The following is an 18,831-nucleotide window of genomic DNA, read 5'->3' on the forward strand; positions in this document are numbered from 1 at the left end:
AAAGTCTCCATGTCAACAGAGTTCACTTAGTAGATACTACTGTATTTACTAGTATTAGAAGCTACTGTGTGGATATGTTAGTGTTACGGCATGATGTGGATATCAGTGTTAGGGCATGTTGTGAATATTATATTGGTGTTAGGGTATGGTGTGATTACTATATTAGAGACCACTGTGAGAATACTTATTAGCAGCCACTGTGTCTTGGACACTGACAAGATCAGAGTGTAGTCAAAACAGTGGATTTGATGGTTTCCTTTGTCTAGCTGAATTCCTTCCTCTGCTGAGTACTCTCTAAAGACTCTCTCCTCTGCAGTCAGGGCTTTGGACAGGAAGTTTGTTACTCACCAATGAATAACACCAAGTTGACACGAACTTCATGCTGCCCTGAGGAAGATAAAGCTCCTTGCCACTTCTGGCACCTCAGAGGGAAGTTGGTCAGGGGTGGGTTCGTGCACCCTCTGGTGATGCCAGAGCTCAGCACAGACACTCTTGCTCAGTTTCTAGGTGGACGTGCAACCCCGCCTAGCTGTCCTGAAATACCTATAAAATTCAATATTGAGTTTATGCAATGTAATAATTTTAGAAATTCAAACCAAAATGAAGCCCGCTGTAGCCATTCCTTCCCAAAGACGGTGATGGAAGACTTTGGAAGCCATGTAGAATAAAATGAATAAATACACAAATTAAGAAAAACAAAAACCTACTCAAAATAGTCCAGAGACTGTAATTTTTTTTTTTTTTTGAGACGGAGTTTTGCTCTTGTTACCCTGGCTGGAGTGCAATGGCGCGATCTCGGCTCACCGCAACCTCCGCCTCCTGGGTTCAGGCAATTCTCCTGCCTCAGCCTCCTGAATAGCTGGGATTATAGGTACGCACCACCATGCCCAGCTAATTTTTTGTGTTTTTAGTAGAGACGGGGTTTCACCATGTTGACCAGGTTGGTCTCTCTCTCTCGACCTCGTGATCCACCCGCCTTGGCCTCCCAAAGTGCTGGGATTACAGGCTTGAGCCACTGCGCCTGGCCCAGAGACTGTAATTTTAAATGCAAAACTATAAAAAATCTAAAAGAAAATCTATATGACATTGAGTTTGGTGTTGACTTGTAACATAAAACATCAAATACCAATTCATGAAAATATTGATAACACAGACTTTACAAAACTAAGTATTCTACTGTGCAAAACTATTCAGAGAACAAAAAGACAAGAGAGATGTGAGAAGATAATTACAAAATACATACGTGATTTTAAAACTGGGTAAATATCTGAACAGATACCTAACCAAAGCAAATATACTGATAGTAGGCTGGACATGGTGGCTCTTGCCTGTCATCCCACAACTTTCGAAGGTTTAGACGGGTAAATAATCTGAGATCAGGAGTTCCAGATCAGCCTGGCCAACATGGCAAAACCCCATCTCTACTAAAAATACAAAAAATTAGCCAAGCGTGCTGGTGGTTACCTGTAATCCCAGCTACTTGGGAGGCTGAAGCAGGAGAATCACTTAAACATGGGAGCTAGAGGGTGCAATGAGCCAGTATCGTGCCATTGCACTCCAACCTAGGTTACAGAGCAAGAAAGACTCCATCTTAAAAAAAAAAAAATGTTAATAACGTATCTGACACATGTTGATATGTTAATACGAGGGGAAACTAGTTTGGGTCTACACAGGAAATCTGCATTTTCCTCCCAATTTCAGTGTGAATCTAAAACCAATTTAAAATAAAACCTTTATTTAAAAATTATAAATTTTTTTAAATATCTGCTTATTTGTACTAATAATAAGTAGTAATTGACACTAACTACTACTTTTCAAAACAAGGGCATTCATGATGCTGCAAAGTAATTTATGCAAACATATATAATTTCAATGAAATGCCTATTTTACAAGATTTATGTTAAAATAACACATCCATGTAAACATATTTATTGTATCTTTTTTCTTGTGGTGTGGTTCACTCTCTAGGAAATCTGGTCACCTTAGAACCAAGGAAAGAATTCAGATTTTGGAGACTATTTCAATTTACAGCAGGATGTTTTCAAAAATATAACTTTAAAAAAAAAAAATTTCTTCCGATCGATGTGGTGACGTCATGCTCTCCCGGGCGGTGACCGATCCGTGGCGGGCAAGGGACGGCCATTCATGGTGAATGGGACTGCTCTTCTCGTCCTGCCCACGGGGGCCCCTTGCCTCTCCTCTCCCTGCCTGTGGGGTTTGCCTTGGGAGAGGCATAGGGGTACGGAATCCGGCTCGACCTCGCTGTGCTTCCCCGATCCTCTGCCTGGCGGAGGCGGTGGCAGCGGGGTCATCTGACGCGGCAGGCATCCCTCCCTCTTGCCTCCTGTGGTTGTTGCCTTGCGGGGGCGGGCCCCTCTCCGCAGCGGTGGGGGGCTGTCCCACCAGCCCGCCGTGCTGCCCTTGCCAGGGTGGTGTCAGCGTTGGCTCCGCTTGGGCCTTTGCGGTGCTCCTGGAGCACTCCGGGCTGTCCCTCAGGTGCCCGAGGCCGAGCGGTGGTGCTGTTCCAGCCCCTGGGGCCCCCTCCTCCGGTTGCTGCCATGGGGTCTGCGTGTGGGTCCTGAGGAGGAGCTCAGCTCGTCAGAGGGAGGGTCGTTGGGGTGGTCAAGCAAGGTGCGCCCCTCCCGCGCAGGGTAAGGAGTGCCTCTGGTTTTCCTCCTCTTGCCAAAGACCACCCCTCCCTTTCCCAGGTGTCCCTGAGCGCCTCCATGGGTGGCCCAATGAGGGGCGACCAGTTTATTAATTTAATTTATATATATTAAATTAAAAAAATTAAAATAGCAATTGATTGTGACTGAATCACTTATTATAATGAATTCTTGTCTTTGTTTTGTTTCCCAGCATTCCTTTTAGCTACAATACAACAAAAGCAAATATTTGCCATTGGAAAAAAATATTCAAAGGAAGACTGTAAAGGGAATTTGTGACCACAATTATTCAATGTTTCATGACGATGCTTTCTAATACTGAAAAGTTTAAAGGGATAGTCAAAGTTATTCCCCCAAAGATGCTTTGAAGAAATCGATGAAACTAGAGAAACAAAAGTGGCAGGACAATCAATGTGACTTTAGATGTCACTGTGTCTTGTGAGAAAAAGTAATTTACCTTTAGAGGATCGCTAAGAATTACTGGAAGCCCAGACTCTGGAATGCATCTAAATTTAGTTGTCAATATCACTAGCAATGAATGTGATAAAAAGGGATCTCTGTTTTATTTGTGTAATACAATACCAATGCAGTATTTAATGCTCCAAGGAAAACAAGTTATACCTGAAATACAGTTGACAATATCAGAATCAAAATAAGCTTCCTGACCAGGCATGGTGGCTCACGCCTGTAATCCCAAGACTTTGAGAGGCCAAAGCAGGCGGATCACCAGAGGTCGGGAGCTCCAGACCCGCCTGACAAACACGGAGAAACCCCATCTCTACTAAAAATACAAAAATTACCCAGGCTTGGTGGTGCATGCCTGTAATCCCAGCTACTGGGGAGGATGCGGCAAGACAATCGCTTAAACCAGGGAGGAGGCGGGTGTGCTGGGCCAAGATCACACCATTCTTCTGCCCTACTGTCTGTGTAAAAATGCAACTTCACTGAACCAGACTAAATTGTATTCAGTGGAAGGCTGATCAAAAAATTCAGAAGAATGCAACTTTTGTTTTATCTACTTCTGACCTAGAACCACCCCCTACCCCGCGTTCCTACTTCCAGTTGTTCCACCTCACTGAACCAAATGACTTTACATCTTGCACATATTGATTGGTGTCTCTTGTCTCTCTAAAATATATAAAAGCAAGCTCTACCCTGACCACCTTGGGCCCATGTTGTCAGGACCTCCTGAGGCTGTGTCATGGGCATGTCCTTAACCTTGGCGAAATAAGCTTTCTACTTGACTGAGACCTGACTCAGATATTTTGGGATCACAATCCACAATCACCATGGTGTGACATTTGACTACAGCATTCAGTACAGAGATGAGCTGTACAGGTATGGTATGTAGCCTGAAAGCAAGAAGCTATACCATATCACTTATGTGTGAAGGGGGCTACACCATCCAGGTTTTATAAGGACACTCGATGGTGTTTGCACAAAGATGAAATCACTAAGGACACATTTCTCAGACAGTATCCACATTGTTAGGAGATGCTTGAGTGTATTTTAATTGGTTAAAGCCTAGGAGGAAAAAAAAAGCAACTGAACTCCTGTTATGGTTTAATAGCAAAGCTTAATAAACATTTCATCTAATCTAAGATGCTAATAATTAACAGACATTATTTTATGCACCATCACAAATAGGCTGCCAATTAAACTGACTTTCTGAATGACAACAAAAATGTGAGCTTACTTTTATTAATGCCAGGAAAATAAAATGAAAATGAATTATGGTTTTGATGTGTTAAAGCAAAAAAGGAGGAAGCCGTTAGCCTGAGGTCTTGCCTAAGCAAACAGAAACCGAACTTCGAGGCATGCAAACTGACTTAAAAACATGAATAAACCAATTAGTCAATGACAGAAAGCCCAGCTGCCAGCTGGCTGTATGACTATTACACTGAGGCAACCATCCCCACAACCGGCGGTCGCCCAGCTGGAGCCCATGAGAAACCTCACTCAGCTGCCACCGCTAAGAGCTCGAAGCCCCAAGCCCTGTTTTCCGTTCTGGTGCTTCAGGTGTGATTCATGCATCATTCCTTCCTTCAAGTTTGCCTAAAATTTTTCTAACCCCTGTATCCTAACCCCTAACTGGTAACCCCGAACTCTAACCCTATCCGCTAGCCCTAATCCTCACCCTAAACCCTAACCATACGTTGGTTTCTACGTTTGCACTGATATGTCCGTGTTGAGTATTGAAACTGCTGTACTGGCAGGGCCGCATGAATGGTGCGGATTTTATAGTAACATGTCTGGACTGAGGCCTTGCATCAGCATTAGGTGTTTCCTACCTGAGCACTGGGCTTATTGTATCCGTATTTCAGAGGCCATCTCTGCCTCGGGAACGCTCCATTTGTCTTCTGAGGCTGCTGGGTGCACCTCACACCGCAGCCGCCTGGCCTTGGGCGGGAGAACCCAGGTGCGCAGGGTTCAGAGGGGCTTTTCGTGTCCAGTTTCCCACACAGAGCTCTTCGTACTAGTCTCTGACCCTCAGCAGTCAGGAATGCAAACAGGAAGGATTTTACTCACCGTGGACACGGCCCAGAGTTGTCCCAAACCGAGGCTGTGCCCGCTACGTCTGTGCCCTGGAGAACGCAGCTCCGCAGATTGCCCTGACGCGATGCACGCCGGCGCCCTGACGCCCACTGAAAAGGCACGCTCGGGCGCCCCCTGCTGGTGGCCAGGCGGTGGGGTTCCTCTTGCTCATGGTCCTGTGTCTGCACCCCCCTGATGGCAGCTGGGGCCACCGCAAGCCCCTCTTGCAGTAAGAACCCCGCCCCAAGGTGTGTGCTGAGGAGGACGCAGTTCCACCCTCACAATGCCCCCCAGTTCTGTAAGGAGGAGAACGCACCTCTGCAGACCGCTGTGACTCAATGCACGCTGGTGGTGTGACAGGATGCACACCGGTGGAGGAGCCTCAAGAATCTGAAAGGTGGGTGTGGGGGCCCCTACTGGGGGCCTGCACTGCAGGGCCCTCTTGCTCACGATGCTGTGCCCACGCCCCCTTCTGGCTAGGTCCACTGCAGGGCCCTCTGACAGTGTGGTGACCGGCATCACCTGCTGGCAGCTGGAGCACTGCAGGGCCCTCTTGCTCAGTGTAGTGGCAATATGCCCGCTGCTGGCAAGCAGGGCAGTGCTACATCCTCTTGCTCACAGTGTGGTGCCTGTGCTGCTGGGCACTCTTACTCTCGGTGTAGCGGGGTCACGCCCCCTGCTGGCCGCTGGGGCACTGCAAGACCCTCTTGCCCATAGCGTCCTGGCAACACTCCCGTGATGGCAACTAGAGCACTGCAGGGTTCTCTTGCTCATGGTGTGGTATTCGCTGGGATTACAAGTGTGTGCCACCATGCCTGGCTAATTTTGTATTTTTAGTACAGACAGGATTTCTCCACATTGGCCAGGCTGGTCTCGAACTCCCAACCTCAGGTAATCTGCCCGCCTCAGCCTCCCAAAGTGCGGGGATTATGGGCATGAGCCACCTAGCTTGGCCTAATTTTTTGATTTGTCATAGAGACGGGGTTTTGCCATGTTACCTATGCTGCGGGGTTTCCTTCTGATGAGATGAAAATATTCTGGAATTAGGTAGAGGAGATGGCTGTACAGCATTGTGAATGTACTAAAAACGAACTGTACACATTAAAATGGAAGAAATGGTGACTTATACAAATTTTATTTTGATTGATTGATTGATTGATTTTTTCTGGTCTGACATGACCCTAGGCTTGTCAGTCAATATTTTGATTTTTTTAAAAAGGACAACGATGAGTTGAAATGTTTAAGTAGAAATGGTAAGAAGACAGCGCATGGCTGGGCGTGGTGGCTCACGCCTGTAATCCTAGCACTTTGGGAGGCCAAGGTGGGTGGATCACCTTCGGTCAGGAATTCAAGACCAGCCTGGCCACCATGGTGAAACCCCATCTTTAAAAAAAAAAAGAAGAAGAAGAAGACAGCGCAGAAGAGGGCAGGGCTGAGACTCAAGGGAGACAGCACGCTCCCCGCGGCCTCCTGCTGTCTGCGGGGCACCTGGAGCCCTGAGGCCCCACTCCTGCCTGACTCCCTGCCTGCTGGCTCCTAATCATCTGGCTTCTGCGGCTTCTTCAGCTCCCACTGCCCTCAGAGTGAAGGCTGCTTGTCCACACTCACCTGGCCTCGGTGATGCCAGCAGCGTTTCCCCTGCACACGCTCTCCAGCTGCACATAGATCAAGCAGTTGACCCAGCTCCACTCGGGGTCACAGATGGCAAGGAAGTTGGGGTGCAGGTGGCCGATCGTGTACTTGGCCAGGTCCGTTAGAGACTGGCTCACAGCCGCCCCAAAGAGGAATGTCCCCAGCACCTTGTACACGGCAGCCACGTAATTATTGAAGTCAGAGCAGGAATAGAGCTGGTCTGTGGGCACCAGGTAGGCTTCTCCCGCCGAGACCTGCGTGTGGGGCAGCTGCGGTGACCAGAGGGGTTCCTGGTCAGCCCATGGGCCCTTAGTGTGCCTCAGTCCTCCCCACGGGCCTCCCCAAGGCTGCTGCAGAGCTGGAGACTCTAAAGATGCCCTAGCTGGGCTCAGTGGCTCACGCCTGCCAGCCCAGCACTGTGGGAGGCTGAGGCGGGATGATCACCTGAGGTCGGGCATTCAAGACCAGCCTGACCAACATGGTGAAACCTGTCTCTACTAAAAATACAAAAATTAGCATGCCTGTAGTCCCAGCTACTGGGGAGACTGAGGCAAGGGAATCACTTGAACCCAGGAGGCAGAGGTTACAGTGCGTGGAGATCCTGCCATTGCACTCCAGACTGGGCAACAAGAGCAAAACTCCATCTCAAAACACAAAAGGGGGTTCCTATTACCCACAAGTACCACTCAGGGCAAGGCTGTGTCCCCCAGCCCCCCACAGACCTCCAGGCCACCCCCATCAGGAACCAGGGTTAGGCTGTACCCCATCCTGCCCCCCTCCCTGTCCCTCTGAACCCCTCCTGCCTTACAAGGAAGATGGTGGCTGTGATGGTGACCCCGGCCAGAGCCCAAGGGTGATGGTGTCTGGACGATAGGGGTACCGGATGGAGACATCCCCACAGTCAAATCCTCGGTTATACAGGGTGTTCACCAGCGACAGGACAGCGAAGGACAGGGAGGCTGGAGGGGGAGAAGGGCCTGGGAGCTGTGAGGTTCTCAAACCAGCTGGGCCATGGGGCCCCCACACGCACCTTGGCCTCGAGGCCTGCTCCCACCAACAAGGAAGAGCTTCTCTCACAGCACGTGGGAGGCCCAAGCAACACTCCTTTCCCATCACCCTCAGATGAGCACGAACTCCCCAGGCCCTCTCCCCCTCACACCCTCCCTCTGCTCCTTGAAAAACCGGGCAAGGCCGGGCACGGTGGCTCAAGCCTGTAATCCCAGCACTTTGGGAGGCCAAGGCGGGTGGATCACGAGGTCAAGAGATCGAGACCATCCTGGTCAACATGGTGAAATCCCATCTCTACTAAAAATACAAAAAATCAGCTGGGCATGGTGGTGCATGCCTGTAATCCCAGCTACTCAGCAGGCTGAGGCAGGAGAATTGCCTGAACCCAGGAGGCGGAGGTTACAGTGAGCGGAGACCCTGCCATTGCACTCCAGCCTGGGTAACAAGAGCAAAACTCCGTCTCAAAAAAAAAAAAAAAAAAAAAAACAGCAAAAAAAAAACCCAGGCAAACACTCACCTCTGGGCCTTTGCATAGAGACTTCTCTCTGCCCAAAATATCTTATTTTTATTTTTAAAAGTAGAGACAGGGGTCTGATGCTGATCAGGCCGGTCACAAACTCCCAGGCTAAAGTGACCCCCCAGCCTGAGCCTCCCAAAGTGCCGAGATTACAGGTGTGAGACAACGTGCCGGGCACCAAAGTGACTCCCACTTCCACTCAGTTTCATCTCCCCTCCTGGCTGTCCCCACCAGCGTCCCTCTCACAAAAGGAAAGGTCTGTTTAGCCGTGCGTGGTGGCGTGTGCCTGTAATCCAGCTACTTGGGAGGCTGAGGCAGAAAAATTGCTTGAAACTGGAAAATGGAAGTTGCAGTGAGCCGGGATCATGCCACTACACTCCAGCCTGGCAACAGAGCGAGACTCTGTCTCAATTTATTAAAAGAAAATAAATAAATAAATAAATAAATAAATAATGGGAAGGTCTGCTCTTTCTCCCTATTGCCCCATGTGGAATTACGCAGTCACCTGTGGGACACTGGACTTAATCTCCCCGCCGCCTCCACCCACCAGCACCAGGAAGGGCCTATTGTATTCAGGACAGAGACCCTGGAGGCTGCTCAGAGCCTGGCCAGGGCAGATGTTTAATAAACATCTGTTAAAACAGGCAGGACTTATTTCAACCTAAGAGCTGGCCAGAGAAGTCAGGAAAAGGCAAAAGCAGGGGCACAGCGGAGGTGCCTTCCTGCTCGCCCCTGCCCGCCACTGACCCTCGTGCCAGGGCACATGCCAGCCACACAGTAACTCAGGGACGAAAAGCACATTCTTGTCAATTCCACACTTGCGGAAGGTGTCACATAGAACTGGGGCTCCCGGGGCCCTGCTGGGCTCAGGGTGGCCAGGGAAGCCAGAGTCAGCTACAGAGGGCAGGGCCCGGGGCAGCTCCCTGTTCCACACGGCAGGTGCACAACAAAAGCGCAGGGTGTCTACCCCAGAGAATAACGAAGGCAGGGCGTCTTTGGCCCAGCAGGGCAAGGACAAAAAAGCGTGGCTCTTCCGAATTCTGAGAGCCTGAGGAGGGACAGGGAGCCTCACACTCCTCCCTGCATGCCAGCTGCAAGGGTCCTAGGACACCGCACGCCTTCGATGCTGGCTGAGTCTGGGGAAATAAAGCAGTGAAGACAGCAGAGGTCTGCCTCACAGGGCAGAAAAGGCGGAGGGAATGCAGAACAGAACGGGCAGCGCAGGGGCCCAGAGCCGAGACGGTGCCCGGAGAGGCGAGCGCTGGGGCAGAGCGGGATGCGCTGTAAGAGCCCGGCTTCTGCTGGGGCGCAAGGGCGGCTGGCGCCGCTGTGAGTGACGGCAGAGACCAGGGAGGAGGCTCCTGCAATTGCCCCGCGGTGGAAGGTCGGGGTCACAGGACTCCAGCAGCTCCCCGCGGCTCTCAGCAGGCGGAGGCTCACACCGGTTGGCCTCCGTTTCCGACCTCCCTGCCCCAGTAACTCCAGCTAGAGACTCAGACACCCCCATGACAACCGGCCCCGGGCTTCCCTCTGCCTGGAAAGCTCACCCTGGGGTCCCCGGAACAGGCACCTTCTCTTCCTTTGACCCCCGGGAGCCTTCCCGCCCTCACGCTGCCCCCCAGCCCCGTCTGGAACCTGTGGACTGCACCGTGACGGGCCGCAGCTTCCAGATGGAGGTGCCCTCGGCCTGGCCGCCACCCCTGGCACGCAGCAGCCACACCCGACCCCACCCCGGTGGCACCTCCCGGCTGTGCGGCCTCCAGCAGGCGACTCCGCGCGGCTGCCCCTCCCTCACAGGCCTTTTACGGAACCATTTCGGTTATCTGCATGCTGCTGAGGGCCTGGCAACCAGAAAGTGCCACACACATGTTTAAGTAACTGACAGCACAGCTGCTCAGGACATGGCGCCCAGGGCTGGCAGACACCCCACGGGACATGGCGCCCAGGGCTGGCAGACACCCCACGGGACATGGCGCCCAGGGCTGGCAGACACCCCACGGGACATGGCGCCCAGGGCTGGCAGACACCCCACGGGACATGACGCCCAGGGCTGGCAGACACCCCACGGGACATGGCGCCCAGGGCTGGCAGACACCCCACGGGACAAGGCGCCCAGGGCTGGCAGACACCCCACGGGACATGGCGCCCAGGGCTGGCAGACACCCCACGGGACATGGCGCCCAGGGCTGGCAGACACCCCACAGGACAAGGCGCCCAGGGCTGGCAGACACCCCACTGGACATGGCGCCCAGGGCAGGCAGACACCCCACGGGACATGGCGCCCAGGGCTGGCAGACACTTCACGGGACATGGCGCCCAGGGCAGGCAGACACCCCACTGGACATGGCGCCCAGGGCTGGCAGACACCCCACTGGACATGGCAGCCAGGGCTGGCAGACACTTCACGGGACATGGCGCCCAGGGCTGGCAGACACCCCAAGGGACATAGCACCCAGGGCTGGCAGACACCCCACGGGACAAGGCACCCAGGGCTGGCAGACACCCCACGGGACAAGGCGCCCAGGGCTGGCAGACACCACACGGGACATGGCACCCAGGGCTGGCAGACACCCCACGGGACAAGGCACCCAGGGCTGGCAGACACCCCACTGGACATGGCGCCCAGGGCTGGCAGACACTTCACGGGACATGGCGCCCAGGGTTGGCAGACACCCGACGGGACATGGCACCCAGGGCTGGCAGACACCCCACGGGACATGGCACCCAGGGCTGGCAGACACCCCACGGGACATGGCGCCCAGGGCTGGCAGACACCCCACGGGACATGGCACCCAGGGCTGGCAGACACCTGACAGGACATGGCACCCAGGGCTGGCAGACACCCCACGGGACATGGCACCCAGGGCTGGCAGACACCCCACGGGACATGGCGCCCAGGGCTGGCAGACACCCCACGGGACATGGCGCCCAGGGCTGGCAGACACCTGACAGGACATGGCACCCAGGGCTGGCAGACACCCCACGGGACATGGCACCCAGGGCTGGCAGACACCCCATGGGACATGGCGCCCAGGGCTGGCAGACACCCCACTGGACATGGCACCCAGGACTGACAGACACCCCACGGGACATGGCGCCCAGGGCTGGCAGACACTTCACGGGACATGGCGCCCAGGGCTGGCAGACACCCCACAGGACATGGCACCAAGGGCTGGCAGACACCCCACGGGACATGGCACCCAGGGCTGGCAGACACCCCACAGGACATGGCACCCAGGGCTGGCAGACACCCCACTGGACATGGCACCCAGGGCTGACAGACACCCCACGGGACATGGCGCCCAGGGCTGGCAGACACTTCACGGGACATGGCGCCCAGGGCTGGCAGACACCCCACAGGACATGGCACCAAGGGCTGGCAGACACCCCACGGGACATGGCACCCAGGGCTGGCAGACACCCCACAGGACATGGCACCCAGGGCTGGCAGACACCCCACAGGACATGGCGCCCAGGGCTGGCAGACACCCCACGGGACATGGCGCCCAGGGCTGGCAGACACTTCACGGGACATGGCGCCCAGGGCTGGCAGACACCCCACAGGACATGGCACCAAGGGCTGGCAGACACCCCACGGGGAGCTCGTGCTGTCCCCTGCCACCCCACAACGAGAGTCTACTTCGGAGGTCAGAGGGCTTGGCCAGAGAACCAGGAAAAGTGCTGGGGAGGGGCGCACCCCCGCCCCCGCGGTGACAGAACTGCGGGGGGCCATTGTCCCTTCAGCCACAGAGCAAACACTAGGCCTTTGTTCCCAGGACCCTGGCGGGGAGTGCCCTTCCCCCATCCGGCCCGAAAAGTCGCAGGACAGGTTTGGGTCTCCCGAGGCCCCGAAGCCTGGGACCCAGCTTTTCTCTCCAAGTGTCTCCCCTGCCCGAGGCGCAGGGGTTCGAATCCCACCGACGCGCAGGGCCTATGCCTAACTTATTATTATTATTATTATTATTATTTTGAGACGGAGTTTCGCTCTTGTTACCCAGGCTGGAGTGCAATGGCGCGATCTCGGCTCACCGCAACCTCCGCCTCCTGGGTTCAGGCAATTCTCCTGCCTCAGCCTCCTGAGTAGCTGGGATTACAGGCACGCGCCACCATGCCCAGCTAATTTTTTGAATTTTTAGTAGAGACGAGGTTTCACCATGTTGACCAGGATGGTCTCGATCTCTTGACCTCGTGATCCACCCGCCTCGGCCTCCCAAAGTGCTGGGATTACAGGTGTGAGCCACCACGCCCGGCCCCAATTATTATTATTTTTGAGACAGGGTTTCCTTCTCGTTGTCCATGCTGGAGTGCAATCTTGGCTCACTGCAACCTCTGCTTCCCAGGTTGAAGCAATTCTCCTGCCTCAGCCTCCCAAGTAGCTGGGATTACAGGCACATGCTTGTCTAATTTTGTATTTTTAGTAGAGGTGGGGTTTCTGCATGTTGGTCAGGCTGGTCTTGAAGTCCTGACCTCAGGTGATGCATTCAACTCGGCCTCCCAAAGTGCTGAGATTACAGGGATGAGCCACCACACCGGGTTTTGGTTTTGGTTTGTTTTTTGAGATGGAATCTTGCTCTGTCTCCCAGGCTGGAGTGCAGTGGGATGATCTCAGCTCACTACAACCTCCACCTCCCGGGTTCAAGCAATTCTCCTGCCTCAGCTTCCCGAGTAGCTGAGATTGTAGGCACGTGCCACCACGCTGGGCTAATTTTTGTAGTTTTAGTGGAGTCAAGGTTTCACCATGTTGGCCAGGCTGGTCTTGAACTCCTGACCTCAGGTGATCCACCCGCCTCAGCCTCCCAAAGTGCTGGGATTACAGGCATGAGCCACCTCACCTGGCCACTATGCCTATCTCATTGTATTTCTAAAAGGGGAGGGAAAAGAAATAATTGCATTTCCATCCTCACAGTAACTCCATAAAGGAGATAATATCATTTACCTTTTACAAATGCGAAACAAAAGCTCCACCTTTTTTTTTTCTGAGACAGTGTCTCACTTTGAAGCCCAAGCTTGAGTGCAGTGGCATGACCTTGGCTCACTGCAGTCTTGACCTCCGGGATGCAAGTGATCCTCCCACTTTAGCCTCCTGAGTAGCTGGGACTACAGGGGGACACTGCCACACCTGGAAAAATGTTTGAAATTTTTTGTAGACATGGGGTCTTGCTATGTTGCCCAGGCTGCTCTCAAACTCCTGGGCTCAAGCAATCCTCCCACATCGACCTCCCAAGGTGCTGGGATTACAGGCATGGTCGCTCCAGTTTTTTTTTTTTCCCAAGGCCACATTAAGTTGTTAGCGGCTGAGTCAAAAGAGTCCTGGGGTCTGCTGACTCCTACTTCAGTGTTTCTTCAGCTAGACTACAGCCACTGTCATTCCTGGAAGTTGTCTGACAGTGGACTGAGATGGAATGTTTGGGTGTGTAGCACAGAGGAACATCTCTTAGGAGACTGAACCCTGAAGTTCTGATGGGGCCAGCACGTATTCTGGGGAAAGGTTCCATAACTCCTATCCAAGACCAGTAAATAGGAATTAGGTACCAGGCGTGGTGGCTCACGCCTGGAATCCCAGCACTTTGGGAGGCTGAGGTGGGTGGATCACTAGGTCAGTTCAAGACCAGCCTGGCCAATATGGTGAAACCCCATCTCTACTAAAAATACAAAAAATGAGCTGGGCATGGTGGCGCGTGCCTGTAATCCCAGCTACTCAGAAGGCTGAGGCAGGAGAATTGCCTGAACCCAGGAGGCGGAGGTTGCAGTGAGCTGAGATCATGCCATTGCACTCCAGCCTGGGTAACGAGAGCGAAACTTTGCCTCAAAAAAAAAAAAAAAAAGAAAAGAAAAGAAAAAGGAAGAAAGAAAAAGAAAAGCCTCTGCTGCATATTTTCCAGGCACCAAATAGCATAAAAGGCCAGTATGATACTACAAACTTTGGCTAATAAAACAAACTGACACAATTAAATGACTATTGAAAATAAACATTGTGGTTTCAAAGATTCATTGATGATTTAGGGTGAAGTTTTTATATTATGCACTGTCTTAATGTGGAACGATTCCCTTTCATTTTGTTTAATAAATATTTGTGAAGCACCTGTATCCACTAGGCACTATTTTAGGTGCTGGTGCTTCAGTGGTAGACAGAGTCCCTGCACTCATACAGTTATCACTTTGTGGGTCAGGTTGCAGACAGCAAATCAGTAAACATACACAAATAGATGACACAATTTCAAATGCCGGGTGTTTAAAGCATTCCACCTGATTTTTCTGAAGGAGGGGGCAAATAACTTTCTGCTGGCTTAGATTTGTGCTGACTAGGACACAGACCTACAAAGATCTTACAAACTATGATGTGTAAGAAACTATGGTTACTCAGAAATATACAGGAGTATTTATATCTTTATGACACATATACAATCAATAAGGGCTTTTGCGAGGAAGACAAAAGTCTAGTGGCAACGTCAGCTCTGGAGGTAGGTTACTTGAATTCCAACCTACTTAGTCGTGTGTTCTTGGACAAATTACGTAACTTTTCTGTGCCTCAATTTATTTGAAAGATGGTGTATAATAGTATCTATCTCACAGCGTAATTGTGAGGATTATTGAGCTATTCTACGAAAAGTATTAAAACATGCGGTTAAACTCCCAGTAAACACTATTTTTACCCAAATTACAAACTGACAAACCCTTCAGTCTTGAGCTCCCAAGGGGAGTTAGGAACCCTCCCGTGCCATTCCTCTTCTAAAAGTCTGCTGAACAAAAGTTGATGTCGCATTTTCAAAGAGCTCAAATGGATAACTTTTATGAAGTTTGGGGCAAATGAATTATACGTATATATCACCCTCCCTCAACACCCAGAAGGTATGTGGACATGCAGAATTCAAAAGTCTGAGCGTGACTGTGCTCAGGGGGTGAAGGGATGCTTAGAAACTGACCCTTTGAGGAGGAAGGCAGGACGTTCAATAAGAGCGGCTGGCGACCGGCCGGGCGCGGTGGCTCAAGCTTGTAATTCCAGCACTTTGGGAGGCCAAGGCAGGTGGATCACGAGGTCAAGAGATCGAGACCTTCCTGGTCAACATAGTGAATCCCTGTCTCTACTAAAAATACAACAACAACAAAAAAAATTAGCTGGGCATGGTGGCGCGTGCCTGTAATCCCAGCTACTCAGGAGGCTGAGGCAGGAGAATTGCCTGAACCCAGGAGGCGGAGGTTGGGGTGAGCCGAGATCGCGCCATTGCACTCCAGCCCGGGTAACAAGTTCTGATTTTGCATTTGTTCAAGTATTGATTTGATGTAGCCAGCATGACGTCAATCTTGGATGAAGTGCAAGATAAAATGCAAACAACAAAATTTTATCTTATGTTAATCAAAACAGCTTAAGTAGTCTAATATCAATTCTGATTTTATTAAAAACTGATCAAATATAGGCTGGGCACAATGGCTTATGCCTGTAATCCCAGCACTTTGGGAAGCCAAGGGGGCGGATCACTTGAGTCAGGAGTTTGAGACTAGCCTGGCCAGCACGGTAAAACCCTGTCTCTACCAAAAATATACAGAATCAGCCAGGTGTGGTGGCACACGCCTGTAACCCCAGCTGCTCGAGAGAACGACACAGGAGAATTGCTTGAACCTGGAAGGCAGAGGTTGCAGTGAGCCAAGATGGTGCCACTTCACTCCAGCCTGGGTGACAAAGTAAGACTCTTTCTCAATTAAAAAAAAAAGATCAGATAAAAAAATTATGGAATGATGGAACCAATAAGATGTTACAACTGTTCCAAGGAGAATTCCAAACCCACACCTGAGATAACCAAGTATGATGAAATAGATCTGATTACTATATTTAAAAATAAACTAGTTATATAGCCAACAACAACTGGGCAGGGGTCTCCTCATCCACAGTAACACAACCCAATCATGCAGCTATGTGGTTGCAAGGCCTGCATAGCCCAGACAGGGCTGGTCCAACTTGTGATTTTATTTGTATTGTATTTTGAGACAGGGTTTTGCTCTGTCACCCAGGCTGGAGTGCAGTAGTATAATCATAGCTCACTGCAGCCTTGACCAACTGGCCTCAAGAAATCCTCCTGCCTCATCCTCCCCAACACCTGGGAATACAGGCAAGTGCCACCATGCTAGGCTATTTTTAAAAAAATTTTAGTAGAGAGAAGTCTTGCTATGTTGCCCAAGCTGGCCTCAAACTTCTAGCCTCAAGAAATCTGCCCACCTTAGCCTCCTGAGTAACTGGGACCACAGGCACACATCTCCATGCCTGGCTATATTTATTATTAAATTTCTTTTATTTTTGTAGAGAGGAGGTCTTGCTGTGTTGCTCAGGCTGCTCTAAAACTCCTAGTCTCAAAAGATACTCTCATGTCTGCCTCTCAAAAATTGTTGGAACTATAGATGTGAGACACTGCACTTGGCCTGGCCTGAGATTGCTATAATCTAGCATCCTTTACTTGGTAGGACTGGGGAAGATAGCAGTGTTTTTTTTTTAATTAATAATTCAATTTGAATCAAATTCAACCTTGATGACCGCCATGACCCTGGTCAGGACCATTATTATTTCCCACCCGGTTTTAGAGACAGCTTGGCCTCCCTGCTTCTACCCAAGTCTTCCCACAGTCTTTCTCAACTCAGCAGACAGGAGGTGCTTTTAAATAGGGAGACAGATCATGTCACCTCTGCTCAGAACCTTCCTGCAGTTACCATCTCAGTCAGAGTAAAAGTCAAAGCCCCAGCAATAACCTCCCAGGGTTTGCAAAATGTGTACTGATTCCGGCCCAGCAGCTCCCTGGCCTTCTTCCATACTTCTCTCCCTCTCTCTCTCTGCTGCACTGGCCTCCATCCTGAGCCTCAGACACACAAGGAGTTCCCACCTAGCGCCTTGATTCTGTGGCTTCTGGCTGCATTGCTCTTCCCTAAGCAAATCGGCCAGCTCCTTTCCCTTCTTCAAGCCTTTGCTAATTTTCACACATGAGGACGACCCTGACAATCTATTTAATATTGCTATCTGTCCCCATTTCCACCATGCTCACTCTTTTTTCTTTTCTCTTTGAGACAAGACCTCTGTCACCCAGGTTAGAGTTCAGTGGTGCTATCACAGCTATCCACAACTTTGAACTGATACGCTCAAGCAATCCTCACACCTCAGCCTCCTTAGTAGCTAAAACTGCAGATACATGCTACCATGGCTGGCTTTATTTTTTGTAGACAGGGTCTCACTATGTTGTACAGACTGGTCTTGAACTCCTGGGCTCAACTGATCCTTCCACATCAGCCTCCTAAAATGCTGGGATTGCAGACATGAGCCACTGCTCCTGGCTTTGTGTTCATTTCTTCTTGCTCCTTTTACAAACTACCCTACATTGAATGGCTTAAAACACCACAAGTCCACTATCTGACAGTTCCGAAGCTCAGAGGTCCAAAACAGGTGTATCAGGGCTAAAGTCAAGATGTCAGCAGGGCTGCTCTTCTTCTGGAGGGCCGAGAGAGAATGTGTTCCATTGCCTTTTCTAGCTTCATGCCACCCTCATTCCTTGGCTCATGGCTCCTAACTCCCTCTTTCAAGGTAGAAATGTAGCATCTTCAAATATCCCTCTCTCTCCTCTGTTTCCATCATCACATCTCCTCCAGTTCTGACTCTTCTACCTCCTTCTTGCGCTTATAAAGACCCTTGTAATTTCTGGGCATGGTAGCTCACACCTATAATTCCGACACTCTGGGACCCCAAGGTGGGAGGGATGCTTGAGGCCTGGGGTTCAAGGCCAGTCTGGGCAACACAGTGAGACTCTACTTTGACAAAGATAGTAATAATAAATATTAGCCAGTCATGGTAGTGTGCACCTGTAGTCCCAGCTACATGAGAGGCCAAGATGAGAGAATTGCTTTAACCCAGGAGTTTGAGACCAGCCTAGGCAATATAACAAAATTGAATCTTTATAAAAAATACAAAAATTAGCTGGGCGTGGGTGGCGTGTACCTATAGTCCTGGCTATTCAGGAGGCTAAGGCGGGAGGATTGCTTGAGCCCAGGAGGTTGAGGCTGCAGTGAGCTATGATCACATCACTGTACTCCAGCCTGGGTGATAGAGTGAGGCTCTGTCTCAAAAATATAAAATAACAGAGTCACATTTGGTCTCTGCCCCTGGTCCTGGCACAGAGCTTCTAAAGCTCTTACAAAGTTCGCAATGATAGAGGTGATAGGAGCATCTTTGTTTTAATATTTGTTCTTAGTCCTAAGTTTCTAGAAAAGATCCTCTTGCAGATCACCCTACCCACTATTCATTACCCTACCCCCTACCCTCTACCCCTGCAAACAATCCCGTTCTTCTTAATAGAGCTCTGTTACAAAAAGTTGTACTTAAGTATTATATTTAGATTTTCGTTCATTAAAATTTTATGAAGATTTGTTTTCTTTGTTATACCTTTATGCTATTTATGGTTTTGTCTCTTAGCCTTTGAAGCCTACAATATTTAGCATCTG

At 50.9% G+C, this 18,831-nt stretch overlaps 1 pseudogene; it reads right to left on the reverse strand.

Moving 5' to 3' along the window:
- The window catches only part of LOC141585737 (phospholipid phosphatase 2-like), a 142,479-nt pseudogene extending 124,440 nt beyond the window's left edge, over positions 1 to 18,039 (reverse strand).
- Between the last annotated feature and the right edge of the window lie 792 nt (positions 18,040 to 18,831).

This window comes from Saimiri boliviensis, chromosome 9 (genome assembly GCF_048565385.1).
Source record: "Saimiri boliviensis isolate mSaiBol1 chromosome 9, mSaiBol1.pri, whole genome shotgun sequence".
NCBI classification, from domain to species: domain Eukaryota; kingdom Metazoa; phylum Chordata; class Mammalia; order Primates; family Cebidae; genus Saimiri; species Saimiri boliviensis.